Source organism: Dipodomys merriami, unplaced genomic scaffold, assembly GCF_024711535.1.
Source record: "Dipodomys merriami isolate MVZ:Mamm:240054 unplaced genomic scaffold, mDipMer1.0.p SCAF_213, whole genome shotgun sequence".
NCBI lineage: Eukaryota > Metazoa > Chordata > Mammalia > Rodentia > Heteromyidae > Dipodomys > Dipodomys merriami.
The window spans coordinates 1,253,669-1,275,891 of NW_027203527.1; the positions used below are offsets into that span (position 1 = coordinate 1,253,669).

Genomic DNA, 22,223 nt, shown 5'->3' on the forward strand with positions numbered 1-22,223 from the left:
CTCTTTCTCTCTCTCTGTCTCTCTCTGTCTCTGTCTCTGTCTCTGTCTCTGTCTCTCTCTCTCTCTGCAAGAGCTTTTGTGATTCATTAAGTAAAGATATACTGGTAACCACCACCCTGCCTCCTTTATGTCTTAGAATACAATACAAATGTCTAACATTCCGGTCAGAATGGATTCTTTCTCCAGATTTACTATTTTTATACAAAGAGAAAATTTTAGGGACGTTCTCATCATTCTCAACAGGTCAATGAGTCAACATAAGGATTTCTTTCACTGTGAAGCATATTCTTTTATTTATTATTAGTTATGTAGCCTGGAAATGGGAAAACAATGGTGGAGTATGTCCAAAATCCATTGCAATTATGAGATGAATATGGGCTGTGACCTCTTCTACCACTTCACTCTTGTATACCACTTCACTCTTGTATACATTGCTATTCTAATATATGGGAGAAAGAAGATGACACACAAGTCAAAAAAATATAAGCATGAGTCTATAGGAAGTATTAAGGAGGTATATCTATCCCATGTGAAGACTACATGTTTCATAGGCTGCAGAAACTGCTCTCAGTGAACAATGGAGTACATCTGAAGAACAATATGGGTCCCAGAGGAGAATTTTGAACTTTCAGGTTCTCAACATCATCCACATGATTTTCAGAATTCTTGTCCTCAGCGTTACACTCCTTTTAGACTTTGGGTGTGAGAGAGTTGCTAGAACTATGAATTGATCCCATTTACAATTCTGCTAATTCATAATCAGATCCTGGTCCTAATTGTCAGCATGGATGACCCTCTATCAATAAGAGATGATGGTCACTTGAAATCTTGGTAGCCATTTTAGATTAGCCTGAAATTTTCCTCTTTCTATACATTAAAGCAGTTAGTCATAAACAATATAACTCCACAGTCTCTACAATTAACATTGCCACATACACATCTGAAGTGCAAGGGGGGATGCCTAAGTCATTGTTTTCTCTTTTATTGTATCCCATTGTAATTCATCATTAACAAGAAGCTGAGAAATTACGAGGTTTCAGTATGTCAGGATTTGTCACCATCTTGCATCCTGCAATAAGTTCCTTCTTGTCTACAGAATAATCCAATTACAGAATCTGATCTTGAGAATCTATTTACAATTGCATTTGACATCAATTGTCTTGGGATTGGCACCAATTGTCTTGGCTTGAATGGCTTCCTAAAGTAGACTCTAAGATAGATTCAAGACCAAAAAGCTGATTTGGAGATTCAGGGAAATGATACAGAGAAGACAATGCAGATAAGAAAAGGTAATTTTTGTTGGTGGTGGTGGTGGCCATGTGGCTTGAACTCTGGGCCTGGGTGCTGTCTCTCAGCTCCTCAGTTCAAGGCTAGCACTCTACCACTGGAGCCACAGCACCACTTCTGGTTTTCTGGTGGTTTATTGGAGATAAGAGTCTCACAGACTTTTCTGTCCCTGGCTGGCTTTGAACCAGGATCCTCAGCTCTCAGACTCCTATCTAGGATTACAGGCGTGAGCCACCAGTGCATGGTTAAGAAAAGGTAAATTTTATAAACTATTTCCATCACAAATTGGAAATTAATTTAATGGTGATTAATCCCACAATTAGAGGGAAGGAAAACAAGCAGAGAAATCTGAGAAATGGTACAAAACAGACCAGATTTATTCTACTTTTAGAATTAAGGGGTCTGCTATAGCCATCTAATCTTCGATAAGGGAGCTAAAACAATAGAATGGAAGAAAGACAACCTCTTCAGTAAATGGTGCTGGCAAAATTGGTTAACTACATGTAGAAAACTTATATATATATATATATATATATATATATATATATATATATATATATAAAAGGATCCATATATATATATAGAACCTTATATATCACCCTGCACCAGAATCAACTCCAAATGGATCAAAGACCTTGAACTCAAAGCAGACACTCTGAAAACATTACAGGATGGAATAGAAGAAACCCTAGGTCTCCTTGGCTCAGGTCGAAATTTTCTGAATAGAGACCCGGAAGCACAACAAATCAAAGAAAGGTTGGACAAATGGGATTGCATAAGATTGCAGAGCTTCTGCAGGGCAAATGACATAGCTGGCAAGATCAATAGAAAGCCCACAGATTGGGAGAAGATCTTCACTAGCCATACAACGGACAAGGGTCTCATATCTAAAATATACTTGGAACTCAAAAAATTAAACCACCCAACAACAAATCCTCAAAGAAACAACTGCCCAATAAATAAGTGGGCGAAAGACTTAAAGAGAAACTTCTCTGAAGAAGAAAGAAGGATGGCCAATAGACACATGAAGAAATGTTCAACATCCCTAGCCATAAAAGAAATGCAAATCAAAACAACATTGAGATATCACCTCACTCCAGTTAGAACAGCAAAAATCAAGAACTCTAACAACAACAGATGCTGGAGAGGATGTGGACAGAAAGGAACCTTACTTCATTGTTGGTGGGAATATAAACTTGTTCAACCACTTTGGAAAGCAGTATGGAGGTTCCTCAAAAGACTTCACATAGAACTCCCCTATGACCCAGCAATCCCACTTTTGGGCATTTACCCAAATGTTTACAAACAAGACCACACTACAGCTACCAGCACAACTATGTTTATTGCAGCATTATTTACCATAGCTAAGATATGGAACCAACCCAGATGCCCCTCAGTAGATGAATGGATCAAGAAAATGTGGTATATATACACAATGGAATTCTATGCCTCCATCAGAAAGAATGACATTGCCCCATTTGTTAGGAAATGGAAAAACTTGGAAAAAATTATATTAAGTGAAGTAAGCCAGGCCCAAAGAAACATAGGTCCCATGGTTTCCCTTATTTGTAATATCTAGTATATATATGTATGAGTCAAGCGGAAAAGGTCAGATAATGTGATGTCAGGAAAATGAACCCTTGGATGTGTATTTTAATGTTTTTTTCTTTCATGCATGTGTTTCTAACGCATTTATAAGATTATCTCCTTGTTGCTTTGTATGTCCCTCCCCTACAGTATAACCCCTGCTTTCACTATATTTGATGTCAGTATAACTTGTGGAGGAGATGGGGAAAAACCAGTTGTTTAAGGATACAGGTGGACCTGTTGCAACAATGAGAAGTACAAGTTGTCATGTCCAAAACGAGCTTTACAACGTTGGTGCGGGGCGGTGGGGGGGGGGGGAGAAGGGGGGGGAAGGAGAAGGATTGGGATTGGGGGGGAGGGGGGAGGCTGGGAAGGGATGTGAAGGGTAAACAAAGGAGGAGGCTGCAATGCTTGGTAAGAAATGTACGCATTATCCTGCCCATGTAATTGTAACTCCTCTGTACAGTATGTTCACAAATAAAATTAAATTACATTAAAAAAAAAAAGAATTAAGGGGTATGAAGTACTTGTATACAAACTACCTTCAGTTATTGGCTCAAGATATTTGTTCTGATATTTCTGTTGGAGAAATTTTCTTTCTGAGTTTCTGGATAAAGTACTCAAGAATGAAGGTACAAATACAGCTTGAAGTTGGACAAATTAGTATCCGTATCTAGAATGAGTGGCTCTTTCAGGGATAACAAATCACTAGCCACTTGGTGTAAGAGATCAAAGATAAGCATCTTACAAGTTTGTATTTCTTTCTTCTCTCTCTTCCTCTCTCTCTCTCCCTTCCTTCCTTCCTTCCTTCCTTCCTTCCTTCCTTCCTTCCTCCCTTCCTCCCTTCTTCCCTTCCTCCCTTCCTTCCTTCCTTTCTTCCTTCCATGTTTTGTTTTGTCTTTGTGTGTGTGTGTGTGAAGAGAAAGAGAGAGAGAGAGAGAGAGAGAGAGAGAGAGAGAGAGAGAGAGAGAGAGAGAGAGAGAGAGAGAGAGAGAGAGAGAGAGTGTCCTGGGGATTGAATACAGGGCCTGGGTACTTTCTCTGAGCTTTTTTGCTCAACACTAGTGTTTTATCACTTCAACCACAGCTCCACTTTCAGCATTTTTGATGGTTACTTGTTAATTCCTGTCAAGACTGGCTTCAACCTACAATCCTCAAATCTCAGCCTTCTGACCAGCTGGAATTACAGGTATAAGCCACTGTCACACAGCAATCTTACACCGCTTTTAGAGGAACAGGTAAAACAGCACTTATAGAGTTTTCTCATTGTTTCACAGAATTCCTTCCATGTAAATATCTTTACATGTTCAGGTAAGCCAATCAATTGAGACAGCTATATTTAATCAGAATCTCCTTTGTTAGTTCTTACCTTGGACATAGAAACCCCATGAAAGACAGACTGGAATTTCTTTGTATGGGAAACAACCTGGAAAGGATTTCCACTCTTGAAAATTTTTTAGAAACCTTGGATATGAGAGAGCCTTGCTGAGATAGAATAATTTTTCCATTCAGCTTAAGAAGCCTGGCAGTCCCCATTTCCCAGCAGGCAAGAGCAGAGTGATCAATTCTGAACAGAATCTCTACTGAGAGCATTTTAATCAGCCAGAATGAGAACCGAGCAGCTGGCTTGCCACCAAAAATTCACAGACATGTTTGCATCCAATTAGGAAACAGTAAACATTAGGCAGCAGGCCAGGTCCACTTGGTATATTAATTTCTTACTCTAAGATAGATCTTAGAGATGAGCTCAACTTCCCCCCTCAATTCTCTGTAAGACAATAAAATTCTTTCCTCCTTCATCCTTCCTACCATGTAGATGAGAAAATGTGCTCGAACCCAAATTATAATCATCAAGGTAGCTTTAACATCCTATGGAATTTTTGTCCTCAAAACTATAAAGACATAGAGAAGTACAGGTTCTGAGAGGCAGAATGAAATCTCATTTCATCATTTCAAAAATAGGATCACTCATTTGATCTTGCCCATGTGACTATATCATAAAAAACTTGAACAGTAAAGATTATATATTTAAATAACAGCAGACAGTAAGGAAGAAACCAAGGGTATCACAATTGTTTAAATACTTCTAAAAAATCCATAGTTGGGAAGTCTCTCAGGTTTTAGGAAACTGAATCTTCATAAATCTGGCTTATATTTAGCAATAAAATAACTCACAGTTTTCCAGGATGGTGACTCACATTTATAATCCCACTTACTGGGGAGGTTGATATCAGGAGGATTGTGATTTGAGGCTAGCTGGGGTAAAATGTTACCCCAATGGTAACTTGTTTAGACTTGGTAATTGTTAACCACAGATGTGATGGACCATTTCTCAGCTGTGTTCTTTTCATAATATCTTTTGCATTAGTTCAACTCAATTATGTTCATGTCCTAAGTGTGTTCCACTATGAAAAACTAGATTTGTAGGATAACCCATAAGTTCTATAATTCAATAAACTTCAAAAAAGGAGAATAGCATATTCACTTTTAGACACTGACAGTGTCTAGCAAGGTCTGCTTCTCAGGTGGCATCATCAAGATTCAGGCTTTTCCTCACAACCTTCTCTCTCTCCTCTCTCTCTCTTTCTCTCTCTCCTCTCTCTCTCTCTCTCTCTCTCTCTCTCTCTCTCTCTCTCTCTCTCTCTCTCTCTCTCTCTCTCTCTCTCTCAGTAAATGGTGAAGTTAGTTTTTCAGTTGCTTGAGCTACAGTCTTGGCAATCATGCTCAACTCCTTCTCTTATCATCTATCTAAATCATTGAAACCTCTAATTTAAAAATATTTTTCACCCCCCCTTTTTTTTTTTACCATTTTGCACAATCATCACAAACTCTCTTCTAACTGAATTATGAAACTATAGCCTCTCTGTACATATTTATAATAATAAAATTTTTTGGGTTCGGTCATGGGGCCTGAACTCTGGGCCTGAGCACTGTCCCTCAGCTCTTCAGCTCAAGGCTAGCACTCTACCACTTGAGCCACAGCACCACTTCCGGCTTTTTTCTTTTTGCTTATGTGGTGCTAGGAATCAAACCCAGGGCCTCAGGCATGCAAGGCAAGCACTCTACCACTGAGCCACCTTCCCAGCCCCTAATAAAAATTTTTAAATGACTAAAAGAGCCTGCTACTGTTTTTCTTCCTTTCATTCTTCATCCCTTTCGGTCTACTGTATATTTAACAGCTCAGTTATGTTACTCACTCTCTTGTCCAGTCCCTACCAATGGGCCCCACCAATCAAGCCAGTGTAAAAGCCAATCCTAAGTAAGACTTTCAAAGACACATATGATCAGTTTTTCTGCTCCCCAACTCTGCCTCCAATCCCTACTTGGTCATCCCTTTTTTCCTCTCTTAAGAATGGAAACTTTGGGGGGGGGGAGGATTGGGTAGGGAGGCAGGGGGAGGCTGGGAAGGGATGTGAAGGGTAAACAAAGGAGGAGGCTGCAATGCTTGGTAAGAAATGTACGCATTATCCTGCCCATGTAATTGTAACCCCTCTGTACAGTATGTTCACAATAAAAATTTAAAAAAGAATGGAAACTTTATTTTTTAATTTATTTTTATTGTAAAGGTGACATACAGAGGGGTTATAGTTACATAGACCAGGTAATGAGTACAGTGTCACCTCTTCCCTCATTTTCTCCAAGTTTTTCCCTTTCCATTGCTCTTATCTCCTTTCCATCATCAAGGAGGTATAATCCTTAGTACCAAGAATGGTGGGAAACACAGAGCATGTTCAATAAATACTTATTGAATAAATAAACACATAGTATCTGGTTACATCTTATTGAATATGCTTTGGAATCTTACGAATATGAAGTCCTGGTTTAGATGTGTTTTTAGTCTAATGCAGTAGATGAACCATATATAGATAGCTCAATGCAATTTGGAAAGCTATGGGACAGCTGTAGGTAATGGATGCTGGGAGAGTACAGAAGTAATTCCATCTAAATGGGAGCTTCTAGAAAGGGTGTTTCCAGGATGATATTCCTGATTGTTCTGTTATAAAAATTGGTGTCTGTAACTTTGACTATTATGCAGGTAAATCAGTCAATACAAATTAATACTACTCACTGATATTTTATAGAGTGAAATAGAACCTCTAAGTCTTCATAAAATTTTGGTGGCCATAAACAATGTAATTTTAGCTTAGTAAAAGCAAGAGCAAGGGGGAAACACATGAGATTTAGTCCAATAATGTCCAAGATGATTATTTTGTAAGAAGAGGTTTCAAAAATACTAATAAGAAGTGATCTTTTCTCATTTGAGATGTGCTGTTTTTGCCACTAGAAAAAATACTATACATGCTTTAGTGAGGTGCACGCTGTCCTTCAGTACCTCAGGAGGAAATGAGCTGTGAATGCCACTAGTGGAGCGAGACATCCATCACTTCCTTTCCCTCTACAAGCAAAGCACAGGTTTCAGCTGCTCCACACAGCCTGCCACACCTGTGTAGAAGAAATCACTCAGTAGCCAGACTCTGAGATGCCAGGCTATCCAAAACACAAGAAGAGTCATAGCACTATGACACCATCCTAATGTAGAAGGGGATCAAGTTTTCCAAAGGAAGGGATTGGGAAAATAGATTAAATAGAGTTGGTTCCTGCATTGAGACTGCAGGAGAGAAAGCAAGGGTGAGATGAAGAGGGATGTCGAGAGAGCGGCCACAGAATAACCTCCCAACTCAAAACCTGGGCTCTCTTCCTCCGCTCTTAATGGAATAAGGAAGCCTAGTGAAGACGCCACCCTGAGTCTTCATACCCTGTAGGTCAAAACATGGGTACTTATCTTTATTCTCACTGCCATCTCCACATTCTCCCTATTTTGTGGGCAGCTTTGTTGGAATACAATTAAAAAGCCATACCCTACCTTGGAAAGTAAGGCATAGTCATCAAGCAAACCCAATCAGATTCTCACAAGAAATGAAAAGACAAAAGGACAGTGACAAACACTATTATAAGTTTTTTGGTTACTCTAAACTTCAAATTTTTATTTTTAATTGGCACCTGTCACTCATTGCATACTTTGTCTCACTCTTACAAGTGAGTAATAATCATAAATAAGACATGGACCAGTTGCATCAACACTCTCCTCCCCAATTTTCATTGTTTCATCACTCTGTGGTCAAATTCCTCTTCTGGCAATCACTGTTCCTATAATTTTTATATTCTAAAATATTACATAAATGAAATAATGAGACTATCTTGTTTCAACTTAGGATAATGCATTTGGTATTTATCTACTTCTGAAGTACATCAATAATTCATTTACATTTCTGTGTAATATTTTATTATTATTTTTTGGTAATGAGAAGGTCCTAATATAGGGGAAAAAACAGACAAGGAGAATAAAGTTAGAAGACTCACATGACCTAATTTCAAGACTTACCAGAACGCTAGAGTAATCAAGACTGTATGGGACTGATTATTTTTACAATGATGTAAATCCATGGAACTAAAATGTTAGGAAATTAACCCACATAATCACAGGAAACTGCCTTTTGACAAATATATAAAGACCACAAAATGGGAAAGTAATGTCTTTTTACTTAAATGGTGCTACAACAATTTATTATCCAATTGCAAAACCACAAAATCCTTATGTATACTGAAAATCTTTTTTTTAATGTCAATAGGGTCTGTAATGGTATTTCCCCTTTCATTTTTGATGTTGGTAAAGCATCTTCTATGCTTTTTCTTGGACAGTCCAGATGGAGGTTTATCTTTATAAAGAACTAACTTTTAGTTTTATTAAATTTTTTTGCAGTTTGTGATTTGAACTCAGGGCCATGTGCTCTGTAGACAAGATCTCTAAGTGTTTTTCGCTTGTAGATTTTAAGAGGAGTATTGCTACCTCCAAATGAGTCTTTTAACAACAGAAACAAAAGACTCTCTAATTGTATTGATAGAGATCACTGTGCTATTTAGCACTCACTCATTTCTATATTTTAGGGCAATAAATATAAAGTAAAATCAGAGGGAGTTCCTCCATAAAGCTAAAATAGAACTATGCCCTTCTTAAATATACCTAAAGGAATGTAAATCATCATACATAAATATCTGCATTATTCACAACAGCCAGGTAATGGAATCAGGACAGATGCCAATCAACAGATGCATGGGTAAAGATAATGTGGTATCTATAAGCAAGGCATTGTATTCAGTCATAAAGAACAAAATTATGTCATTTTCCAGGAAATGTTTGAAACTGAAGATAAGTATTTTAAGGGAAATAAATCAGACTCAGACACATTTTGCATGCTTCCCTTTATACGTGGAAGCTAGATTTTTTTAAAGACATGAAAGTACAAGGGAGACTATTTGGGAAAGAGAAGGGGACCAGTGGAGGGAGGCAGGAAAGACAAGAGAGAATATGGGAAGAAGGGCAGAAGAAGGTAGAGTACATGCCTGACAAGCATGAGGCCTTGAGTTCAAGTTCATTACCACCAAAAAAAGTTACTAACAAAAACGCTTGAATATGTTTCTATTTTGAGGGTAGTTGAGTGTTAACATGGAATTGAAGATGATATAATACTTTAATTGGTGATAATAAATTAGAATGGCAGAAAAATGTGCATACAAATGTGATTCACATGGGATACAGAGTCAGGAAAAGGCCATTTCTGACCCAATACAGTCCATTTCTGTTGTATACCTGACTCAGATAGCAGCGTAGGCTGAAGGGAGCAATGCAGGGTGCTGGAGACCCGGTTCTTCTGCTTCATGGCTCCACATCCAACTTCTATCACATGATCTAACTTGGTTGCTTCTGCCCGGGCCCTCACACCTGCATTCCATCAGGTGACTAAGAGGGAGGAGGAAGAGAGATCCATTTCTTTCATTTAAGGAGCACATCCCAAAAGCTGCACATTATCATTATAACACTGATTTAGTGCAATAGGGGTAGATAATCTTACATGTGGGTAGATAATCTTACATAGGGCCTTTAACAGAAACTTAGCTAGACAGCCATATACATACCTTAAGTTTGAATTATTAAAGAAGAGCAAAGAGCCATAGGAAATGCAACTGGAAGAAGTAACCACAGCAGTTTTGATGAAGGGGAGGGTTGTATCTTTACTTTTTATTTTTCGCTGGTCCTGGAGCTTGACCTCAGGGCCAGGTGCTGTATGTGAGTGTCTCTGTACTGAAGGCTAGCGCTCTATCACTTGACCCACAGAGTCACTTCAAGCTTTTTCTGAGTAGTTTATTTGGGATAAGAGTCTCACAAACTTTTTCTGCCCAGTTGGCTTCAAACTGCGATCTCAGGTCTCAGCCTCTTGAGTAGCTAGGATTACAGGTGTGAGCCACCAGCACCTAGCTATTTTTATATTCTTTAAACAATATCTTTTATTTGCAGAGAATCCTGATGGGTATTCACAGCAAGCATTTGTTAAATGGCAATGCACTAGATTTCTTATTACAGTGCAGATATTATATGTTAATAAAGAAAATCAATATGATAAAATTATGCATAAACAAATGACCGAATATATAAATTTATATAGATATGTTGATATATTTTATTAATATTTAAATACTTTATTATGTTTACTATAGTTATAAATAATAAAATATGTTAAGTTTATGTATAAATAATAGAGAAGTAAGTTTATATGTAGACCATATTTTATGTTTCATATCTAAACTTTTATTAGATTTATCTATTAAAATATGACATTTTAAAGTCAATGTCCATTTTAAAAAGTTTTTTTAAATTTTATTTTATTGTAAAGATGCTGTACAGAGGGGTTACAGTTACATGAGTAAGGAATGAGTCCATTTCTTGTTGAGCATTGTTACCCCCTCCTTTGTTGTTCTCCCCCTATCCCCTTCCCTCCTCCACCTCCCTCACTCCCATTTTAAAAAGTTTTAAGAAACTGAGCTTTGTATTAAGAATTCTATTTTAAGTTATGAAATAGCAGTTACATGAGTAAGGTAATGAGTACATCTCCTATCAAACGTTGTTATGTCCTCCCTTGTTTTCCCCCCATCATCCCTTCCCTCCCCACCTCCCCAACTCCTCCCTCCCCCACCCAAAGTTGTAAAGTTCATTTTCAACATAGTGTCTTGTATATCTCATTGTGAATAGCAGCTTCATAAGCAGCAATATAAGCATGTGGTTTAGAGATAGGGCACTAAAAATGAAGTGATCAGTTAAAGGTTTGCACTTGACTGCCTCTGAGAAACAGGAAATGAAGATAGTGCACAGAGGACTGTTAATTATTGAAACAAACCTTACACAACTATTTGACTCTTCAAATTATGTGTATGCATATGCAATATCCTTTAATATTTTATAAAGCTGAAATAGGACAGAGAAAAAGAAATGGAAAGAACTGCCGAATGCAGGTCTTTATTACTGATAGATAGGATATTTACTTGTTGAATTAATTAGTTAAGAATGAACAATTTATAAATGTGTTGTTCTAAGTAGTTGCTATAAGAATGTGTTTATGTCATTCTCTGGAATTAACCCAAGTCTTTTAGATGTACAGACTTGTGCTTGCCAAGACTCGAAAGTTCATGATAAGCCATAGGATGGGGGAGATGGATGAAGGGGTGACACTGATCAAGATGCATTGTACTCATAATCTGACATGCTGAATTGCAACCCTTTGTACAACTACTTAAAGAGAATTAAAAAAGAATGACATTGTCCAATTGTTAGGAAATGGAAAGACTTGGAAAAAATTATATTAAGTGAAGTTAGCCAGGCCCAAAGAAACATAGGTCCCATGGTTTCTCTTATTTGCAATAACTAGTATATGTCTGAGACAAGCAGAAAAGGTCAGATAAGTTGATGTTAGGTGAAATGAACCCCAGGAAAAGTATTCAAATATTTTTTTCTTTCATACAATTGTTTCTAACATATTTATAAGATGATTTCTTTGTTGCTTTGTATGTCCCACCTCCACGGTATAACCCCTGTTTTCACTGTATTTGATGTTGGTATAATTTGTGGAGGGGAAGGGAAAAAAAAACAAATCGTTTAAATAGGGATACAGGTGGACCCATTGCAACTTTACAACTTTCGGGGGGGGTGTGGAGATGGGAAGGGATGGGGAAACAAAGGAGGAGGCAACAATGTTTGATAAGAAATGTACTCATTATCTTGCCCATGTAATTGTAACCCTTCTATATGGTATTTTCATAATTTAAAAAAGATAATTAAAAAATAAATGTAATAATCAATGGCTTTTCTGTATGCCAACGAGAAAAGTGTGGCTGAAATTAGGAAAGCAACTCTGTTTGTAATAGCCCCACAAACAATAAAATACCTAGGAATTAACTTAACCAAAGAAGTGAAGGACCTCTATGATGAAAACTTTAAAAACCTGAAAAAGGAAATCAAAACAGAACTTAGAAAGTGGCAAAAACTCCCATGCTCCTGGATTGGAAAGATCAACATCGTGAAAATGGCAATACTTCCCAAGGTTATCTACAAATTCAATGTGATACCTATCAATATTCCAACCTCATTCTTCGAGGAAATAGAAGAGGCAATCCAAAAATTCATATGGAACAATAAAAGACCCCGAATAGCAAAAACGCTCCTCAACAGAAAAAACAGTGCTGGAGGAATATCAATAACAAATTTCAAACTCTACTACAAAGCCATAGTAATCAAAACAGCTTGGTACTGGCACAAGAACAGACCTCAGGACCAATGGAATAGAATTGAAAACCCAGAAATGAACCTACAGACTTATAGCCATCTAATCTTTGATGAGTGAGCTAAAAAAAATAGAATGGAAGAAAGACAGCCTCTTCACTAAATGGTGCTGTTGGTTAACTACTTGTAGAAAACTAAAGCTAGATCCTTATATATCACCCTGCACCAGGATCAACTCCAAATGGATCAAAGACCTCGGAGTCAAAGCAGACACTCTGAACACATTACAGGATGGAATAGGAGAAACCCTAGGTCTCCTTGGCACAGGCCGAAATTTTCTTAATAGAGACCCAGAAACACAACAAATCAAAGAAAGGTTGGACAAATAGGATTGCTTGAAATTGCAGAGCTTCTGAATGGCAAAGGACATAGCTAGCAAGATCAATAGAAAGCCCACGGATTGGGAGAAGATCTTCACTAGCCAAACAACAGACAAGGGTCTCATATCTAAAATATACCTGGAACTCAAAAAATTAAACCCCCCAACAACAAATCCTCAAAGAAACAACTGCCCAATAAATAAGTGGGCTAAAGACTTAAAGAGAAACTTCTCTGAAGAAGAAAGAAGGATGGCCAATAGACACATGAAGAAATGCTCAACCTCCCTAGCCATAAAAGAAATGCAAATCAAAACAACATTGAGATACCACCTCACCCCAGTTAGAATGGCTATAATCAAGAACTCTAAGAACAACAGATACTGGAGGGGATGTGGACAGAAGGGAACCCTATTGCATTGTTGTTGGGAGTGTAAACTTGTTCAAACACTTTGGAAAGTAGTATGGAGGTTCCTCAAAAGACTCCACATAGAGCTCCCCTATGACCCAGCAATCCCACTTTTGGACATTACCCAAATGTTTACAAACAAGACCAAACTAAAGCTACCAGCACAACTATGTTTATTGCAGCATTATTTACCATAGCTGAGATATGGAACCAACCCAGATGCCCCTCAGTAGATGAATGGATCAAGAAAATGTAGTATATGTACACAATGGAATTCTATGCCTCCATCAGAAAGAATGACATTGCCCCATTTGTTAGGAAATGGAAAGACTTGGAAAAAATTATATTAAGTGAAATAAGCCAGGCTCAAAGAAACATAGGTCCATGGTTTCCCTTATTTGCAATATCTAGTATATCTAGTATATGTCTGAGTCAAGCAGAAAAGGTCAGATAATGTGATGTTAGGAAAATGAACCCTAAGATATGTATTCAAATGTTTTTTTCTTTCATGTGATTGTTTCTAACACATTTATAAGATCATTTCTTTGTTGCTTTGTATGTCTCTCCCCCACAGTATAACCCCTGCTTTCACTGTATTTGATTTTGGTATAATTTGCGGAGGGGAAAGGAATAAACAAAACGTTTAAATAGGGATACAGGTGGCCCATTGCACCAATGAGATGTACAACTGTTATGTTGAAAACGAACTTTACAACTTTGAGGGGGGGGAGAGGAGGATGGGGGGGAGAGGATGGGAAGGGATGGGATGGGGAAACAAAGGAGGAGGCAACAATGCTTGATAAGAAATGTACTCATTATCTTGCCCATGTAATTGTAACCCCTCTGAACAGTATTTTCACAATTTAAAAAAATAAATAAATAAAATAAATTTAAGATGAGCCCTGGCCAGAACTGAGACACACTGTAGCAGATGCTTCCCTTGGCAAAAATAGAGAAGATTCATATTTTGGAGTCTGTAGCTCCTCCCAGCTATCCCTTTTAAAGGTGGTATCCTAGTGACAGCTGATGTTACCAGTACAAATTTTGCTCTCCATCATTTAGTCCACAATCATTATATAAATAACAGATGCACATCGCACTCAGAGACCAATCATCTCTCTTCTGGCAAAGTCTTGTTATTCAGTTAAGAGGAAGATAGTTTTGTTGCTTCTTTGTTACCCAATGATAAACACATAGGACACTTTGTAAATAAAATTTGAAAGCTAAAGGTGGAGAAAAAGAAAGAAAACTGGCCAACACAATGGAAAGTACAAAAAGTAATCAAAATGATGATTCATATCAAATGAAATATGAGTCAAACATGAATGGAGTTTGAGAAGAAATCATTGATGGTGGGGATTTCTGCTGCCCTAGTTAGGCTACCAGAGGAGCTGAGGGTGGGTGACTTCATCAACAGAAGTCAGGAAAGTGACTTACTGTGGTGACAAGCATGATGTCCCAGAGGAAATGACACTAGATTAAAACTTCATGTTAGATGAACTCTCAGATATTTGATCATATTGAAAGCACAAAAGATAAAACATTAAAGGCTGGTCTGAACTAAGAGCCTGACATTTTACTAGGACAGGAAAGGCATTCCTTTCATATGGTATGGAATAGGATGCATTATTATTTTTTCATGTCCCTACACAAATGTGATAGGAAAAAAGGTTTGAATTTTTACTATATTTTTTTAAAGATCATGAAACAATCTCAAATTCTCATTAATTACCACCATATTTTAGCATGTTTTTAACTTTGATGAGCAATTGTATGTTATAAAACAAAGACTTCTGGTATTGAGGAGTATAATTTTGTTAGACGACAAAGAAAAACTTTGCCATACTACTCAACAAGTAATTAGCTCCTCTCATCTCTGTCTCATGAGATGCTCTTAATCCTCCAATAAGGATTCAGTCAGCATAGTCCCCACAAAGTGGTAAAGGGGAAGCAAAATGAAGAGTGAGTAAGCATGTTAGACCCTGGCCAGGAACACATAAGTAAGCTCTTCTCTTTCTTCATAACATCTGAAGATTGTTTTTTTTCCATATGAACTTAAGCTTTCTTGAAATAATTCATCTTTTAACTTTGCCCTGCCCCAAGTTATACACTGCCCATAAACTTATGTCTAAACTCTTCTTTCTATAGGAAATTTGGCTGGACTTTAGTAGCAAGATCTGAACCTAAACCATAGCTATATACGAATGAACTTTTCAATATTATTACTAGTTGAAAATTAATTCAAAATAAAATAATAAATGCATACAAAGTAGTCTTTCAAAGTATTGTACAGAATTTCCTTAGCCTAATATAATGATAGGCTTGTAAAATCATAGATCTAAAAATGATGGAAAACAAACACGAAGTACAAAAGGTTAGTCACAGAGAAGAGTGAAGATGTGTGAAAGAAACAGCAGAAGAAACTCTGGGCATTGTGGGGAGACTAACTTCTTAACTTCTTAATTCCACTGAGGCTAAGTAACATTTTGAGAATCCGAACATTCTCCTTCATCTTTTCAATAATCCCCTTAATTTTCTTCATGATTTATTGATAGGCCTCTATTCCTTACAACAAAATATGCCCTAAGGCCATATCTCAATAATATCATAATTAAAATGCTACAAGCAAGGTTTGGGGTATAGCTCATATGGTACAGCACTTGCCTAACATGAATTCAGTCCCCAAGAAACTGCAGAAAGAGAAAGAGAGAGAGAATGAAAGGAGAGGAGAAGAACAGAGATATAGAGAGAGATTGAAGGAAGTGAAGGAAGGAGGGTGGGAGTGACGGAGGAAGGAAGGAAGGAAGGAAGGAAGGAAGGAAAAGCTATATGTAGTACACATGAAGCTCTATGCAAAAACTTGTCATTTTGACCTAATTGAATATTTTTAGGTTTGCAGTCATAATTATTCATTTCTTTTTTAACATTGCAAAAATAACTCATGCATGGGCAGTCACTGTACAGAATCTAAATGATATAGAAATATACTTAAAAAAAAAAAACCTGTGAATGAGAACATTTATCTCCTCACCATAGATTGGCCAATCCCAGCCCCTTCTGGGAAGAAATGCTATCTGATCTTCTCTGATCTTCTATATGCCTGCACATATAGAAATGTTATATATTTCTTAATGAAAGCATGATAATATTCATATTTGCTCTTTCCCAACTTGCTTTTTGAATCTTTTATCTATCTCTGTGGTTCTTGTGAGTATATTTAGATGCTTTTGGTATTTTTTACCAGCTGAATAGAATCCATAGTATTCATAGTTCTACCCATAATTATTACTCTTTCCCTATTGATGTTTATGATTTTATAACATTTAAATTTTGCCACAGTATTTGTAATCAATCGCTGGGCATATGCTGAGTATGTCTGGAAGGTGGAGCCAAAGAAGCGAAGTTGCTGAGACACTTTCAGAGTTAATTGCTAATTGCTTTCAAAAGCAAAGGCAACTGTAAGTTAAAAGGCACTTTTTATTGTCACTACTTTGAAACAAGGCATTTTAGAGCAAGAAGGAACCTTGGGAAATACAGGATTCAAGCATCCCATTTCATAGAAGACTGAGTCTCAAAACAGATAGACTGAAGACTACATAAGAGTTTTGTACTATAGCATGAACTAGAAAACAGCTGTCTTGGGGCTGGGAAGGTGGCTCAGAGGTAGAACGCTTGCCTTGCATGCATGAGGCCCTGGGTTCGATTCCTCAGCACCACATAAACAAAAAGAAAAAAGCTGGAAGTGGGGCTGTGGCTCAAGTGGTAGAGTGCTAGCCTTGAGCTGAAGAGCTGAGGGACAGTGTCCAGGCCCAGAGTTAAGGCCCCACGACTGGACCCCCCCCCCCAAAATAAAACATCTGTCTTGGTGTGGGCACTGCTACTATGGCCCATTGCCATTGAAATGATTAGAGAAGAAAGAAATGACACAGTGTCTAAGCCAGTTATTCCTAAAACAAAGAGTCTATCTAATTGGACATTAAAAACACTATATGATTATTATAACTTCACCCTATCAAATTAATGCAAGCAGTCCATGAAATTCCTATTATTCTCAATAATAGGTAATATAGGTATAATAATAGGTGAATAATAGGTAAATTAAAATAAAAGGTAAAATATCTATAATTCTCAAGAGAAATACATATTATTCTCAGAAGTGTCTTACTTTTTAAATGTAGACTCTAGTCACGTTGTAAATTTTCTTGGAAGCTCCCTCAAGCTTTAAATGTGCCATTAGGAGACTGTAAACATTCATGAATCTCCAGCTTTCATATCACAATTTTCAAGATCTTTCTTTTCCATAAATGTCAGTGAACAAAAATTGCATTTTGAGATGCAACCCCCTGGATTACAGACCCTCTAGAGAATTCTGCCTAATGTTCCAGTTATATACACACTGTGGAGCCACTTCCTGATCCATGAAGGAAATATGTCACAGAGACCTTTTGTACAATTCTTTTTGTTAATGGAACCAGTGAGCCTCAACTGAACTCAATCTTAAATTTCCAGAGCACTGCTGCTGGAGGCTCACAGAAGAAGATAAACTAAAAATTGGTAGCGTTTGTCTTTTTTTTCAAAATAACATGGAGAATGATGAAAATGTCTACTTTCATATATAGCTGGTCCCTTCCCAAGCATGTCCACGCTGCATCTCTCTTAGTCACTTTTTGTCTCTGACCAAAATACCTGGCATGAATAACCTAAAGGAGGGTTCATTCCATGGTTGATTGACCCTATGTACTTGAGCAGAACCTCGCAATGAGAGCATGGGGAAAAGGACAGTTGTCATCTCATGGCTGACAGGAAACTGTGAGGGAAACAGGAAAGGGCCAGGAACAAGATACCAGCAAATACTCACCCCCAGTGACCTACTTCCTACCCACCTCCTAAAGTTTCTAGAACCTCTTCCAAAATAGTGCCATCAGCTAGGGACCTGGTTGGAGGGGGACATAATGTGCTAAGGAGACCTTGCAGGGAAAGAAGAGGAAAAAAGAGGGAAGGAGAATAGAAGATGACAGGTGGAGGAGAGAAAGGGAAGGGTGGGTAGAAGGGAAAACAGGGTAGGAGAAAAGATAGAAGAGCTCTTGGCAGGAAAGGAGAAAGGAAGGGATGCTTGTATATCAAGTCTCCTTAAACTTCTCTTCATTATTTTTTCCTAGAAGCTAAGGAGAATCTGTAGACATTCTTAAAAAAATATTTTTGCAAGTAGAAGACAGAAAAAAATTCTGATAAATATCCAAACAATCTGTCTATAGTCAAGACTTCCAGAGCTTTAAGATTCAGCCAACATTTTGTAAAATGTAGTGTATTCTTCTTAAAATAATTACCATCTTGAATGAATAATGGAAGACTAAAATGCAATGTGTAGAAATTGCAATTTGCTTCCTGTTTCAATAACGAGGCTTAATTTGTACCTCAAGCCCTACTCTATAGTAGAAAATTATCTCATGCAATCAAACTTTCCACACTTCCTCCTTCTCCATATTGGTATTTACTTATTTATTTCTGCCAGTACTTGGGCTTGAACTCAGGGCCAAACATTCTAGCTTAGCTTTTTGGCTTTACCACTTGAGCCATATTTCCACTTTCAGTTTGCTTTTTTTTATTATTTTGTTGGATAATTGGAGATAAGAATCTCACAGACTTTTTCTGTCCAAGCAGGCTTCAACCCATGATCCTCAGAGCTCAGCCTCCTGAGTAGCTAGGATTATCAGCACAAGCTACCAGTGCTCAGACTGTAGTTTAATTCTAGAGGACAGATGTGTAAGAGGATAGACTGAGGTGGGTGCAGGACAGGATGGCAATAAGGGGAGGGCTGTCTGGTCTGTGGTCACCATTGTCTACACCAACATTCCCTTAGTTCAACTTTGTCCTGGATGTTGTTGTCAACCCTCCAGACTGGCAGCAGCAGCTCTGCCACTGGCCAGACCTCAGGCTCTCTCCAGGTCCACTTGCTTTTGATACTTTGCCCACACTACTCTTGGCCGCAGGAAAAAATATATATACATTCTGCTTCTCTATGAGCCATGCTGAAGAATTCAGGCATTCTGTGGGTTTCCTCAGACCATCTGCTTATTTCAGCCATTTCTATTCTATTATTACCAGGTCATGCTGGTTGCTGTGATATCACCAGATGTTTGACACCTGGACTGGCTTTCATCAGAAATCAAAGCACAGATCTTGCCTGTGGTTACAAACTGAAATCTATCCATGATTTGAAACATGCCCACACCTCTGGTTGCCCACCCTGGGCTCAGCATTTTTCAAGTGCACAGTGCACTTTATTGGGAATAAATATTGAGTGTTTTCTGTCTTGCTTTCTCAGTTTTGTGCAGCGATAATAGGAACACAACTATTTATATAAAAGAAGAATTGGTTGGCTTTGATTTTGGAGGCGTAAGAGTCCAATATCAGGGTGTTGCTTTTCTCTCAAGGTTTTTCTTTTTATGTCATAGCATGGTAGAAGGATGTTATGGGAGATTTTATGTCCCAGACCTATAATTCATGACCTCTACTGATCCTTCCACTTGCCCCAATATCAAATAAAGAGACAAGAAATTGTGGAGGTCATAGAAAGGAGGTATATTACACAAGACAGGATGCCACAAGAAGAGGGCAAGTAGCATTTTAACCCATCTTCCATGCACCGACATTTTCTTAGATTTAAATGGGAGGACAAGATGAGAACAAGAGGAGAGATGTACACCATTATTAAGCTGACCCTGTCACAGGCATGTCCTAGTGGTAATCAGCAGGTGAAGCAGCTCATTGTCTCAAGACTGGTCAGGTGGATACTTGAAACAGTAAGAGTCTTTGACCAGTCATGGTCTCCTGTCTGGTACGTCTTGGCTTTCAAGATGGCAGCAAAGTGACTGGAGGAGAGAATGTCTCAGCGCAAAGGACATAGATACAAAGAAGGCTGGATGCCTAGCTTTTATCCTGCTTTCAATTAATTTGTTGTTCCAAGTAAAGAATCAGTGGTTTTCAGCAAAAGCAGCTTCTTAAGTACATGTTGAAAGGAGAGAGAGAGAGAGAGAGAGAGAGAGAGAGAGAGAGAGAGAGAGAGAGAGAGAGAGAGAGAGAGAGAGAGAGAACGAAAGAACAAAAGAACAAAAGAACAAAAGAACAAAAGAACGAAAGGAAAAAGAGCAAGAATGCTTGAGCATGAGATAGAATTGGCAAGCTTGAGGCCTTTTATATTTGGCTTCATCTATTGATAAAGGTAGAGTCCTCCAGGCTTAAGCTCCTCTTATTTGGTCCTACCTCCCAACATGGTTGCACAGAGGATTCAGTTTCTAACAGGTAAACTTTAGGGAAGACATTCAACCCATATACCTTTCAAATCTACTCATCTGTAGGACCTATAGCTCTTCTCTGATAGGTAACAGCTAACCCTGAACAATGGGGAAATGGAAAGGGAAGCTAAAATGAAGGGGTGAGATCCCAAAGAGAGGATATTGTAATTAAGACTAGTGTAATGGCCTAAGCCCATTACATTAGATCTAGGGAATTCTCACAGATAATCTTGTAATACTATTGTTCTTACCTCCAGAGACAACTCCCTTTCAGTTTTTGAAAGTGTATTTATACCAGGTACTCAAACTGTTCTTGCTGCCACAAATTAGCTAAAAGCAGGAGAGAGGCCTGCCATCTCTGCCTTTATTTTGTGTTTGTCATCCATTTATTTTGTGTTTGTAAGCTATTCTCTTCACAGCCACTTTGCAATCACCCTGGGTTCCAGAAAGACAAGATAGATCAATAACGTCTTTATGAAAAAGGACTAAAACCAACCTCTAAGGGAAAGCAGAGCCTTACAAGACAAATCACCCCAAATGAGGATAATTGCTAATAAGGATCAGTCTATACCAGAAGCCAGGGAAGTCATCTGTGGTGAACTGAATTATTCCTCTCAAATGATGACAGACAATAATTTCCCTAGAATCCTTAAGAACCAGAATGGAGGTGGATGACCCATGAGACCACACCTGTTAAGAGGGACTCTTAAACTATACATACATTTGTCCCCTAATTCTTCCTCTATTTAGAAACCTAATGCTAATGTCTATACCCTGGGATGACTGAAAATAATCTGAAATGCCATCTTACCATAGCATCATGACACATAAAAATCACCTTTCCCGGGGCTGGGAAGGTGGCTCAGTGGTAGAGCGCTTGCCTTGCACGCCTGAGGCCCTGGGTTCAATTTCTCAGCACCACATAAGCAAAAAGAAAAAAGCCAGAAGTGGCGCTGTGGCTCAAGTGGTAGAGCGCTAGCCTTGAGCTGAAGAGCTGAGGGACAGTGCCCAGGCCCAGAGTACAGGCCCCACGACCGGACCCCCCCCCAAAAAAAAATCACCTTTCCCTGTCATATTCCTTCCTTAATAAACTTTCCTATCACTGTCACTATGTTCACTATATTCACTTCTTGCCTAAATTCTTTTCCTATTCACTGGGATTGAGGTTGATAATGGTACTGACTATACAGTCACACTTTCCAATGGGGAAAATATGCTCCGATGCCCACATCTTCTTCCTAATGTACTGTATTCATGGAAATACTTCCACAGCGCTGTTCTTTTGAAGCCTGTCTTTTAATATCGAAACTCTAGGCTTTTGAAATTAAAACTTTTCCTTTCCAAATGCAGAGCTCATTTAAACTTCAAAATGGATTCTTATCTCTTCTCTGCTAAAACACTCTTTCCCAGAGGAAATTGATACCCTTGGTCTAATGTGAATGGGAGGGAACATCATAAAGATTTAAAGGAAATAACAGGAAGGCTTTTCCTCCCCAAATAATTCACATGTTAAAATGTTGTGCTCTATTTCCCAGAGTGAGGATTATTTACCAAAGGATTCTGGCCCTGTCTGGCTGTGCATGCCTTCAGCTTGCTGGGGTGCAGCATCTATGCATGACTGTGGTCCACAGCAGTGTGACTGTTGTTGCTGTTGGCCA

General features: G+C 38.2%; 1 long non-coding RNA gene across 2 annotated transcripts in view; it reads right to left on the minus strand.

Moving 5' to 3' along the window:
* LOC138834371 (uncharacterized) overlaps positions 1-22,223 on the minus strand; it is a 147,242-nt gene that overhangs the window by 35,722 nt on the left and 89,297 nt on the right. Inside the window, exon 4 of one of the 2 annotated variants that reach the window (XR_011374087.1) lies at positions 9,616-9,673. The exons of the other annotated variant lie outside the window; for it this stretch is intronic. This is a non-coding gene — a long non-coding RNA (uncharacterized lncRNA). Of the gene's footprint in view, positions 1-9,615; positions 9,674-22,223 lie in introns of those variants that run through there. 2 annotated transcript variants of the gene reach the window in all.